This window comes from Quercus suber, unplaced genomic scaffold, assembly GCF_002906115.3.
Source record: "Quercus suber isolate HL8 unplaced genomic scaffold, Cork oak 2.0 scaffold_55, whole genome shotgun sequence".
Lineage (NCBI taxonomy): Eukaryota > Viridiplantae > Streptophyta > Magnoliopsida > Fagales > Fagaceae > Quercus > Quercus suber.
The window spans coordinates 482,398-494,224 of record NW_027069520.1 but is presented as its reverse complement, the minus strand read 5'-3'; the positions used below and the strand labels follow the sequence as shown (position 1 = coordinate 494,224).

General features: G+C 33.3%; 2 long non-coding RNA genes across 4 annotated transcripts; one reads left to right on the top strand and one right to left on the bottom strand.

The window, feature by feature from the left end:
- Positions 1–4,055: 4,055 nt before the first annotated feature.
- Positions 4,056–5,537, bottom strand: LOC136067010 (uncharacterized). The gene is made up of 3 exons (XR_010628543.1): positions 5,132–5,537; positions 5,011–5,040; positions 4,056–4,363 (listed from the first exon to the last, which is right to left on the bottom strand). It is a non-coding gene; the product is annotated as an uncharacterized LOC136067010 (long non-coding RNA).
- A 2,300-nt stretch (positions 5,538–7,837) lies between these two features.
- Positions 7,838–11,061, top strand: LOC112027150 (uncharacterized). Of its 3 annotated transcripts, none has more exons than XR_010628541.1 (3): positions 7,857–9,530; positions 10,079–10,239; positions 10,885–11,061. It is a non-coding gene; the product is annotated as an uncharacterized LOC112027150 (long non-coding RNA). The 3 variants fall into 3 exon arrangements; XR_010628540.1 differs by having other exon boundaries at positions 7,862–9,530; positions 10,110–10,239; XR_010628542.1 differs by lacking the exon at positions 10,079–10,239 and having other exon boundaries at positions 7,838–9,530.
- Positions 11,062–11,827: the final 766 nt, after the last annotated feature.

The window sequence follows — 11,827 nt, the reverse complement described above, 5'->3', positions numbered from 1 at the left end:
AATTTTGATTCTTTCGTAAGAGGAAGAAAAAAAGATTAGAATAAAACTTGATTAAGTTAGTTGGCTGTGGTTCAAATTGTGGGCATGTCACTTGAAAATAAATTGTGCTAGGAAATACTTGGGGGGTGTTTGAATTAATGATTTCCATTACTTTCCATAACTCATAACTCAAAAATGGTGGGACCTAGACTCAAAAGCTTGTTTGGATTTTGTTTTCAGTTTTTGTTTTCATCACTCAATTCTCTGATTTTTAAGTGATGAGTTATGGAAACTGAAAACACATTTTAGCTGTTTTCAGTTTCCATAACTCTGTTTTCAATGGCAATTTTGTAATTATATTCACATGATAGGACCTATTACATTGTATTGTCAACTCAACTCCTAACACCAATGTCTCCTTTTTTTCTTTCTTTCTTTTGCCTTTGTTTTCTTTTTTCCTCACTTATTGCTTTCTCTCCATAGCTTCCTTCTCTCTTTCCTTCTTCTTCATTTTTTTTTTTTTTTTTTAACTCCTCACACCAGTGCTTCTTCCTTTCTTCTTCATGATGAACACAACGCACTCCACCAGATTTGCGCCCAAGCATCTCAGGTGATTCTCGCTGCACTTTCTACCCTCCATCGGATTTGCTCTATTTTTCTCTTTCTTTTTTCCTTCACCCATTTCTTTTCTCATCTTCATCTCCGGTTGAACGTTAGGCAAGACGACGGCGCCTGGTTGGTATGGCATTTTCATGGTGATTTCAAGTTTCTAACTTGATTTGTGGGCGTGGATTTCAGACTTGAGATATGGTTGTGAGGTTTGGATTTTTGAGATGTTGTTATGGGTGTGGGGTTTGGATTTGTGATGTGGCTGTGGTGGGTTTGGATCTGAGATGTAGGGGAAGAGAAAGGTGAGATAATGTGAGAAAAGTTTGCTGGGCTGCTCTGTTCTTCACGCATCTAGGTTCGGTTTTTTTTTTTTTTTTTTTTTTTTTTTTTTTTTGAGTGATGAGTGATGAAAATTGAGTAAAAAAAAAAAAAAACCCAAACAGCCCCTTAATGACTTATCTATGAGATGCACCTGGCTCCCGAAGTCAATGTCAATGTACTCCCTTGAAATAAATAATTTGCTTGAAACTTTCTAATATAGTTTTTTTTCCCCAAAATCTATGTTATCTATCAATGGAAGCCTGTTAATCAATCGCCCACTATAAAAAAATCAATCAAATGCTTTGAAGTCTAGTGGTAAGTAAGGATCTTCCTCACTTGAAACAATGGGCAACCAAAAAATAAAAACCGCCGGCTTTGTTTACAATTGACCAAGGCACATAGACTTTGTTGGGTTTATGAATTTTCCGTCATTCAAAAAAGATATCCAACTGCTTCCATAGGTGCAAATGATGTAGCTATAGCTCAGATGACACCTTCTTTCCATCCATAATAAAATGAAAGGCACAGGCTTCAGGTTTTAAAGCAACGTATGGGTTAAAAGTTAGAACTACAAGTATAGTAAGAGCTTTTATATAGAGCTCATACCTTTCCATCAATGTCTTCAACTTCCATGCTTCATAAGTCAACCACTCACTACTCATCCACGTCTACCCAACCAGCTCACTTTCACAGCCACCACTAAAGTACTGAAACCCTCTTGGCCTCGCCTTGCTTCTTCACCATCATCATCATCACCATTCCCCAAAACTCAAGCCTCTCGCCCAAATAAACGTTTTCTCTTGAACACCCAAGATTTGGCAATAAGAGTCATATTCGATAGCAAAATGAGAAAATTTGGTTCAAAATTGGTCATTGGCCCACGGCTGTGCTGCTTTTGAAGGCAATAAAGAGTGGTGTTGGTGAAGGTGACGAAGAAAGCTGATTGTATATTTGGGCCACCGTCCACAAGAGAGTATATATTTGTGATTATCGTTATCCAAGAGAGAGAGAGAGAGAGAGAGAGAGAGAGTATTTTGTGATTGGCAGTTTCAGCTCTGAAATAGCTTTAATGGCGGAATTGACTGACGACTTGTTGTAGGCCGCATTGTCGTACGCTTGTAGCATATAAAGGACTAGTCGTTTGGTTGTGCTTAGAATCCCTTATTTCAATTGACAGCAAATTAGGGATTCAAGTATAATAATAATTAGTTGCTAACCCGTGTGATGCACGGGAATGCTACTAATTTTTTTTATTAAAAATAAATAAAAATTAAGATGAACCTCCAAATTATGTGACATTAGAATTGTAACCGCCATCAAATAATAACAAAATATACATTTTTCTAGATTAAAAAAATGACACAAATAGCTTAGTCATTTGCCTGTGTGACAGTGTTGCACCACACCCAAATAACACATACACCACAGAATCATTTGGTTGCTTGTTTAACCAATCAAACAGCAAGCCATTCTTGGACGAGTTACCTGATTGTGTTACTATTGGACCAATTGAGTATACTAGTCTTTTTAATACATAACCAAATAATTTATCATCTCTCAAAGCCGCCACTGTTTTAGGCTTAAGCTCCTCCCAACAGTTTTTTATTTGCACATATTGGGCAAATGTCCCAATACTCATGTCTTCCACTAATTCAATGTATTCATTATATTAAAAAAAACGTTGAAGTAAAGCTGTATCCTCAAATAACTAAATATAAGAGTTTAATTTTTCTCTGTTTCAATTTAAAACCAAATTGTATTTTCCATCAGCCTGTTATATTACATAAAGATATTAGACATAGTATTGTAGAGACTGTAAATATATTAAAAATGTGAATCATGTAAAAAAAGTAACAAATAGATTTCAAAAGTAATGATAACACATAATAATAAAACATACACAACTTATTTCAAAAGGCTAATATTTCACAACCCAAAAAACTTGATTATTGCACGTGTCCTTTTAGGAATTACTGCATTCTAATTTGCAAGTTGCAAGTTAAGCTTCTTTTTGACAGGACCTTCATATCAAACAACTCTCATATCAAACAAACACTTTCCCATATTTTGTGCCACTTAGACGTTTTTACTTTAGGCCTTAAAAGGACTCCAAAACCTTCCTTAATGTACAGCCCTTTATTCTCACATGGGAAACATGTCTATCACCAGCATCAAATAGTGAAACTAAGATGTTCCAAGACACCAATATTATAGTGTGATCATCCCACACCTTTCAAAGTAATAATAGCCCAAAAAGCATAAAGTTTGTGAGAGCTCTAAAAAGAAGTTAAAACAAGCAAAAAGGGATAGTGAAGTCCTCTCCAATAAAATGAACTCCAAAACACACTTTTCAATTTTCAAATGATGTTCCTTGAGTGCCAATAAATCTAGATCAAAAGGGAAAATAGAAGAAAATGATGGTAAAACTAAGGAGGATTCAGGACTATCAAATGCTGAGAAGAATAACAATGCCAGGGCCAAGCCTGAGAAAGTTCCTATGTCTTGTAAAGTCAATGAGCATTACATGAATCTTGAGGTGCATATAAATACAATCAATCTTGAGAACAAAGAATTTGATGCTGACATTCCCTTGCATCGGGGTACCAACTTAACCAACATAGCTGACGTTGAATTACCTCCTGAAGATGTTGGACATGCATAGAAATTTTTAGAATTTTTTATATGCTTCTTTTGGAAAGTTAAGTTTAAGTGTTTAACTTCGATTATATGGTCTCCCAATAAATTAAACACTCTTATACTTCTACAATCTCCAAAAACTTGGGTCACATGGCCTACAAAAAATCTACCCCATCCAATTTTCTCACCCCTAATATCTTATTCTTTATTAGAGAGAAGTTTTTTAGTAAGAGGTAATTACCATAAAGCATTCAAACTAAAAAGAATTTGTAACCTCAATCCATGCTTAAAAATCCAAACTAAAAGAAACCTAAGAAATCCAAACTATTCTAAGTTTGAACTTAAAACAGTCAAAACATAAACCATGAAGCTGTATTTTTTCTGCAAAAAAACATTCATAGCTTTTTAGTTGGGCGTAAAGAACCTAAAATGAAATAAATTAAGATCCTTCATTTATAAACTGCTTTTTGAGCTACTGTGCACTACATTAAATGGATCAAGATCCTCCATTTGCAAAACTGATATAACTGATTTAGTGATATATGCCAAATGTGTTTCCGCTCATGTTCACTTACTTTTCTAACCAATGAATATTCATAATTGGGAGAAACCCAACATCAAAATCAGTACAGAGAAATTATAACCAACATTGACGTTCAAACTCTCTCATGTTCCTTCAATCAAACTATAAAAAATAGAATATTGATTTAAAACAGCAACCACATATTTGCTGTGTGTTTAAAAGAGCGCATACCCAAACAACCTTCAAGGATCCTTTGTTGTTTCTTGAAATAATCAGCTACCCAGTTTCCTTTTCCTACAATTAAATGCATAAGATGAATGAATGCATATCAAAAATCATCAAATTTTGATTTTTTACCGGGTAAATAACTACCCAGGTAAATAACTACTTGAGTTTAGTTTATTGCATATTTGCATAGTTTATATTGGATATATATGTTCAGGAAGACAACATTTAAATCTACTTCTTTTGGGTGAAAAATCCATAGTAAAACTAAACCTGAATCTAATGCAAAAATATGAATTTTAGATACTCAGAAGTTACAATTACGATCTATTAACTGAACCATGAATTGGTAAATGATAATTTTCTCAGCTGTAGTAAAATAGTATTCCTTGAAAAAAAAAAATCATTGGCACCATTCAAATCACCCAATTAAATCTTAAACTAATTTTTAGAGAACACAAAAAAAGAAAAAAAAAAAAAGAGAACATATAATTCAATATGACGTGTTCTCTGTAACTTGAGTCTACTGACTACAGAGCAAAGCGAAGAGACTGAATTGACAAAGTTGGAAGAAATTGAAGCCAAATTTGAATTGAGTTTCATGAGTTCTTTAAATGTAAAGAGAACACTACAATATTAGAAATTAGATGTAAATAGACAAATAGATGTACTAAAAAAATTCTAAAATTTAGTACAAAGGCAAACGTATACCATACCTTTAACCTTGATTCGAATGGAGGAAAAGACTAAAGAGAAAGGCAACAAAAAAGCAAAAATTAATCAGGAATATTAAATCTAAATAAAAGTGAATCGAAGAACAAAAATTAAGAATGAAACCTATAAATTGCATCACCGACTGGGCTGGCTGAGTCGGTTTTGATTGGCTGGATGAGATCAACGGCAAATGGGATGGCGTTTGCATGTGGGTGGTTTGTGGCTTGCGGTAGTGGTCTTTGTCGTGGGTCTGAGGAAGAAGATATATGTTGGTTTGTGGGAAAGGTGGGTATGGTAGGTTTTGATTCTTTGGATGCTCTGTCGTGGGTCTGAGGAAGGAGATCTCTACAGTGGTTGGTAGTCTTCATTTTGGAGGAAGGAGAAGTGGTCTTTGCCGTGGGTCTAAGGAAGGAGATCTGCCGTGGGTCTGAACGTTAGGGGAGCTGGTTGAGGAGGAACTTCAGGTTGACGGAGCTGGTAGAAGGAGCTCTTGCGTGACATTTGGAGAAAAAGAGGGTAGAGTGTATATATCGGGTTAGGGTTTTAAAAAAGCTACGTTTTTGTTTTTGTTTTTTTTTTTTTTTTTTTTAAGTTTAAAAAAGTTTTTTTTTTTTATTATATATATATATATATATATAGATAATAATAATAACTAGTGCTAACCATGTTATACACGGAAACCTACCTATTTGTGAGATAAACTAAAATAATTTAAAACAAAAATTAAGAAACTACATCATGCATGATTTGCTTTTGTATAACTTCTGTTAGGACATATATGTTTTCACTTGTTAAGAACATATGTCACTTATTTATGTAAATTGACTAATCCTTTGACAAAACGCACTCTACTTGTAATTGGGTAATTCTAGGTGTTTTTAATACTTCAAGAAACAAGGTTTCAAGGTCAAGTGTTGAAGTCATCAAGTCTGTCCAAGAAAAAGCAAGCTGAAGTGCAAAGTTTTTAAAACTCGACACCTTCTCGATAGCTACCTCGACACCTGCTATTTGTCGAGATTTAAAATTTCAGATTTCCAATCTGATTTTCTTAGGATCCGTGAATATGATTTTGGGTCTTCTTTTCTTCTAACTCTGAACATATAAAAGGATTGTTTTAAGAGCCGTCAAGTGTGACACAAGTTGCAATATCATTGAGCAATCTCTGTTCAAGCAAATTGTGATCAAAAGATGAAGTTCTTAACCTAGTTCATCTTCCTTCAAGAAGTTGCTGTGTATTTTGCATCGTAGGGTTTTGTAACCAAGCATCTTCCTGCTATTCATCATAAATGATGAACTGAAGAACTTTGCAGCCAACCTTTCTTCTTTAGTTGGTGTTCTGAAGTCGCGTACTAGGATCCGCGCATTGATTAGTCACGTACTTGGGAGCCGTGTATCAAAGGTGGAAACTGTCACTACAGATCAAGTCTAATTGGTTATTGGAATAAGGGTTCAACTATAGGTTGGTAAGGTACTTGAGATTCCTTTACTTGTAACCGCTTGATTTGATAATAGTGGAGTTTCGGGAGTGGTGACCTGAAAATCACCCGGTGGGGTTTTTGCAGCGAGGTTTTTCCCCATTCGTAAACAAATCACCGTGTTATTTAATTTCTACTGCATATTTAGTTTTTGGTGATTTGTTTGTGCTTCCACGCAATTTCATGATTAATTGATTAATTAATAACTTGGCTAATTAATTAATTAAGGTTAATCACAAGGGGTCATTCAAATTGTGGCCTATCAACTTCAATTTGTGTTACAATTTGATGAAAATGTCATTACTTGAACATGCAATGGCTTACAAAAAATTTGTCAAACAGTTTCAGATACTGCAAAAAAATACCTTAAAAATTCAGATATTAAAACTTCTGAAACACTTACTGAAACAAAATAAAATATATATGAATAAACAATAGAGAAATATAAGAGAAAGATGGATTATAATCAAAAGAATAATTTCAATTATTGCAAGCTTTTTTATCTTGTAAAAAATACCTAAACAGAGTTTGGTAGTTCATCTACGAAAATTACTTTTAAAAAAATACATGAAAAATCATAAAATACTATTTTTTAAAACAAAGTATAGAAGAATAAAATAACATAAGAAGAGTTCATACCTCTTCTTGACTTTAAAAAAACCCTTAACGCTCAAAGTGTTTTGCCATGATGCAATACTCAATCGGACCCCAATCTTTTGCTTCAAAGCAATTGCCAAAGTGAAGCTTTATATAACTACCAACAAATCATAATCTTAAATATAACCACCAATAAATAAATAAAACCATATCAGATCAAATATCAGTGCAATATCAATTTAAAACAACCACAACTCACATACAAAAACAACAAAGTACAAATCTCAAATCATACTATTATTTTCACAAACCTTAGCCGTGTCTGTTAAGAGTTCGGTTCTAGCTGGGTGAGATGCATAGAATTGGTCAGCTCTAGAAAAAAAAAAATTATTCCATTTAAAAATTAATAGAGAGATAAAGTTCCACTCCTTATTAAGTTTGGATTAAACAAAAATAATTTTGTTTTTAAAAAAATGATAATGATGAGTTTAAGTTTAAGTGGGACTTGTTAGAGAGAGAAGGAGAGAGAGAGAGTTTCACTCCTTATTAAGTTTGGACTAAACAAAAATAATCTATATATATATATATATAAAACCGAAACTTTTGAAACTTCTACAATTTTTCACGTCAGCATAATATAAATAATAATAATAATAATAATAAAACTTTTCTAAACCCTAAAGTTGCTGCTTTTTTTCACGTCAGCATAATATAAAAAAAAAAAATAATAAAACTTTTCTAAACCCTAAACCCGCTGCCCTGCTTCTCTATATTATATTAAATAAAAAACGACTAGAGAGAGATATATAAAGAATAGAGAGCATTTGTGAGTTGTGGGCGTCAAATTCAGGGATAGAAATCAGATGCAGAGAGCCAGAGAGTGTTGGAGAGAGAAACCTGTGGGAGGCGTCTTCACTACTGTTAGACCGATCTTCCTCCATCTTTCGATTCCACACAGTTGTTGGTAAGTTTTATTTTCTTGAAAACTTGAGGATGGATGCTATCTTTTTCAAAGCCCGACCCAGCCTTGATATAATTAAGACCACTCTTTCTCAGTAATTTTCAACTCATCTTAGTTTCGTATTCTAGGGTTTTTAGCTTTATTGTGTTTATGCGATCAAAATTTGGGCAATCCTAATTGATTTATAATCTGGGTTTGCTTTCATTTGATTAAAACATGGGAAATTTCGTTGTTTTTGTTGGGCAATTTAGGTTTTATATCTATGACTTATTATCTGATTTCTGTTTTCCTCCCTGTTTTGATTTTTTTAGTTAAAGATATATTTACTAATTTCAATTTTCGCTTAATTTCCGATTGTTACTAAGTGGTTTTGCGTTTTTTTTTAAGGCTAACTTTATAATCTACCTGATAATTTAATTTGCTTTTGATTTTAATCCTATCAGGGGGTTTCTCTACTTGAAAAAAGGGTCAAAATTAACTAAGATTTGATTGGTTGGTTTATAATCTGTTCATTTGTTTTTGTAGATAAGTTTTGGTAATCAAATTTGTTTAGAAATCTATAACTATAAACAAATTTAATTAGGACTCTATAACAAAAAATATATAACCGTACTCATAATATATTTCATTATTTAGTTATATATATTATGCGTTATACTAAATGGTTGATTTTCATGTTGGTATTTCTCTTCCATTCTCTGTTGAATATATACTCTGCCCCTTTTCACTCAGTTTGCTCTCCCACAACCCTAGCAGCACCTGGGTTTCTACCACCGGGTTTGTCGTTGGGTTTCTACCCCTATCGAATTTTTATTTTTATTTTTGGTAATTTGAGTTTGAGATGAGTTTGTAGAGAAATTCAAGTTTGCGTTTGAGAATATCTACTTATTCATGGCTGTATTTTGCTTGAAATCAAAGAAGCACCCAACACCCGAGGCAGAACAATCCCACTTGAATGGTTGCCTTAGTCCCTACCGTTAAGCGAATCCTACCACAGGTCCATCTGTGGCAAAAGGTATAGTTGCCTTTTCAGTTGTCATCACTGGCCACTTGGCCTCACTAGGTCTATCTCTATCTCTCTTCAAATTTAGACTCTTTATTCTATAAATTTTTTTCCCTTTACAAGATATATTTTTATGGTGGAATGCTTGTGATTAAGATGATTGATATTTAGGTAATTGTTATCTGAAGCTTGGTTTTATGTTTAGTTTAATTGTTTCATCTCAAGACTTTCATTGTTTTTATTACTTCTTTATTTGATTTTAAGAGTAGCATCTACATTTTTTAGGAGTTTTGTTTGATCCTTATTTTTTAGTTATGCTAAGGTTTGTATTTTTAATTTTGGTATAACCATGGAAGCTAAGATCCATAGCTATCAGCCTATTGAGTTTTATTTTTTGCTTTCTGCCATGCACATCGAAGGACCAAGTCCATAGAGTTTAGAAGCTATCTACAAATTCCAGCAATGGCAAAGTGCATAAGTGAAAAGGTAGAGCTATGTTTTTACTTCTTCCATATCTATTTTTGAAGTATATTTTGTGAGACTTCATTGTGATCCAAGCTGATATATTGATTATTTAATCTAATAGGCAAATAGTGGGTTATTTTTCATTGTTACTAGGAAAAGGATTAAGAAGGTTACTTATTGATAAAAATAAATAAATGACTAACAGGGTTGAAGGGGTGATTGATACATGATTGCATGTCATAACATTGAAGATATGGCCCTAGGTAGTATATTGGAGAATTTAAAATCCATTGCATAATATTTTTCTACAATTGAATGTCCAAGCAATTTGATTACATTTAAAAAAACTGAAAATTATACCTTTTCATTAGGCCTATTAAAGGAACCATTTTATTTTTCTTAAATGGGTATTTCTATTTTGTTTCAGTGTTATTGTTGCAAACTTAAAACCGCTGGTATGGTTACACATTGTGTTTAGAACAATATTACTCCAAAAGCATTACCAGTAAAGTTTTTAATTTCTTTTTAAAACTCTCTCCATTGTTTCCTCAAACATTTTGTCTCTGTAGCTCTGCCCTTATTATGAATGCTCCTCTACAGACTTCATTCAAAATACAAAACAGCAAACATTAGGTGCAGAGAGAGAAATCTGAGGGATTTTTCCATTGTCAACCAGTTTCCCTCCGCTTTCTAGCTTCAAGCCACCATTATACCTCCAGAAACATTACTGGTAAAGTTTTTAATTTTGTTTTAAAAAGTTGTTGGTAAAAATATGATTTAGGTTTGGGTATTTCATATATCAAAAAGTTCTAAGACCATCTATCAAGTTACATATTAGATGAAAAGGACTGATAGTTTCATTTTTATTGTTTGCTTTATTATTATTATTATTATTATTATTATTATTACAAGTTCCTCTCAATGCAAAGTTAGCATTGGATTTTGTGGTTGGGGAGAGTGGAAAAGAAGACTAGCTGATTGGAAGCATGGTAGACTAAGGGAGTATACTCCATCTCATTCTTTATTGTGATGTCTTTGTGATCTTCTTTCAAAGCAAAGTTGGTAATATCATATTAAATTTGGTACTTTTCTGTAGAGTTTTTGACCTGTTAGATAGAGAGGTTTTTCTATGCTTTTGTTGGAATTCTGGATTTTAAGTTTCAATCTTGAAATTCAATCTCAAAGTAAGCAAAAATAGAAATACATGTTTGATCTGATTCTCTCTCTTATATACCTACAACTCTTTTTGTTGTCTCTTTGGGTTTTTGTTATAATTTGTAACATTGGTTACACACATTTTTGGATTGGATATTAGCTTTAAGATGTTGATTATGATGAAAAATTTTTGTATAACCTTATACACATTCTTATGCAGTGACCGCATGGCACTTCTTAAAGCTTTTGAAGGATAGAAGGATGCAAACCGTAATCAAAGGAGCCCTTTCACCTTGCAAATGACAGAGGATATGAGAATGCAATTTGTAGATTTATTTAGCATTGACTTTGTAAACAAATTGATTTGTGCTAATGTAAGTTCTTTAAGATTTTCAAATTTTATGGCATTTGATTTGCTAAAATTTTATAGTTACTAAAAACTTTCTCGTGCATTGCACGAGTTAGTGACTAGTTTTATTTAAATATTGTGCTGATGTGAAAAATTGTGAGAGTTTCAGAAACTTCAGTTTTATAATAATAATAATAATAATTGTAGGGTTAAGGGCTCAAATCATATATTGAGCTTTGGGCCTAGGCTGAGAACGAAATGGTCTGAGGAGGAATAAACAATTATGGGTGATTCCAATTTAGAGTCTCATAAGTAAGGGGTGAGTGGAAGGTGTCCCAGGAGGAATTTCTCCTCGGGTATGATAAATACGGTTCAAATATGTATTCCAACGATCAGGGTGACCTTCTAGGAAGCTCTAGTGATAAGGACATGCATCATGGACATATGAAGGAGGGGAACCCAAAAGTATCTAAGAAAAAACTACTGTCACGGCATTGAATGCTCTGCAGCTAACTTTCTGGCCAAATTTATGTGAAGAAGACCCCTGAACAATGTTGCCTTGGCCTTCCCAACTCATAGAGGGTCAGAGAGGGTGTCCGATGGGACAAGCACTCAAGTAGTGGTTTAGATGTTCAACAGGTGTAGGATCAAGATCGTCAAAAGGGGATTATATAATGTAAGAGACCCTCAATGGAGGGGGGATCAAAAAATCAAGAAATAAACATTGTAGCAATTGGGAACAAAACTTGTAACTAAATTCAAGAGCAGTATACAAGAACTTGCCTCCTCGGACTTTGCTGAGGACATTTTCTTT